Here is a 1,625-nt window from a genome sequence, read left to right on the forward strand (position 1 = left end):
AGCATAAAACAGTAAATTCATTAATCGAAACTTCAAGAACTCAAAATTGCAATTATAAACAAGTAATTTGAACCAAGGCAAATGAAAGTAAATGTGCTATAATTAAAGAGGAGATTGAGAGTACTTACAATTAAAGAGGCAAAATCAAAGATCAAAACTTACTATAAAATGCTACAATTGAAATAAAAACTGAAATAAAACCCTAAGAGAGCAATGCTACACTACTTCTACTCCTACTTCTAATTACTCTCTAAAACTATCTAAGTGAGCTCTCTTGAATTGTGTTGAATCACCCTTCATATAGCACTCCAATTCAGCCTTCAAGCCTTCCAAAATGGGCCAAAAGGCCTCAGAAAATGCGCTGTACGTGTTTCATTAATAAAATCATGTGTTGGGTCCTGTGCGGACGCACAGACGTGTGCATCCGCACACTCGGCTGAAAATCCTCCTGTGCACATGCACAGGTGCTCGTGCGCACGCACACATGAAAGTTCTTGCTTGTGCGTATGCACAGGGTTGTGCCCATGCACACCTCGCTATGTGTGCTTTTCCTTGTTTTCTTCATGTTTTCTCCCTTGTACATGCTTCCTTCCACTTTTGGCCATCCATTCTTGCCTTCAAGGCCTAAAATCACTCACAAATCATATCACGACATTGAATAATATGAAAGTGGAATTAATTTGCTCTATTAAAGCACAAAATTGCATGTTTTCACATTTAGGATCAAATTAGGGATCAAACACAAAAATATGCTATTTTGGTGCTTAAGTGCGAGTTCATATACTAGAATCCATTCAAATCAAGCCAAAATATATCAGAAAATATAGACTCATCAATTCCCCCACACTTAAACAATAGCATGTCCTCATGCTAAAACAACAAGGAAGATAATCAAAGGGGTAATCAACTTATTAAATGCAAATATCTATATGCATGCAAGCATGTATATGCTATATATCTATTTATCTATAATGTCCTATTGATTTGGTGAAAACAAGCAAGCGATCCAATTCCAAGCAAGTATAAACAAGATAGGCTAAGCAAAGAATTCATTCAATGCAAACCAGATCTAGAGAATTGATTCACTTATCAAAATTAAGCAACTCGCAAGAATGCATGATAAAGAGAGGTGGAAACATAGAATTGAGTAATTGAGCCCTCAATAGGTGTGTATACACTCTGATCACTCGGTGTTTAGAGTTTCAATCACTCAAGTCTCTTCTAATCATGCTTTCAAGGAATTGCTTTTCATCTAACAATCAACAATAAGTGATGCATGAATGCAATTATCATGAGGACTTCATACGGTTGTAATGGGGTTAGGGTAAAGATGGGATGTGTATGGTTAAGTGGACTAAAATAGTTGAATCCTTGATTAGTTTAAGCTCCACATCAACCTATATCAACCAATTTGAAACAAAGATGCAATCCTAACCTTCCATCATTTCCAATTCACTAACATTCATGTATGCTTTTCACAAGGACACCCCATACGCAATTCTTTATTCATTTGTTTACTCTTCAGGGTGACTTTGCATCCCTTTTTATGATGAAGAGTTTTTTTTTTAATGAAAGTAAATTGCATATGGTTAAGTAATTCATATATGAATGTTCTCATTTTCCAA

This window comes from Arachis stenosperma, chromosome 6 (assembly GCF_014773155.1).
Source record: "Arachis stenosperma cultivar V10309 chromosome 6, arast.V10309.gnm1.PFL2, whole genome shotgun sequence".
In the NCBI taxonomy this organism is placed as follows: domain Eukaryota; kingdom Viridiplantae; phylum Streptophyta; class Magnoliopsida; order Fabales; family Fabaceae; genus Arachis; species Arachis stenosperma.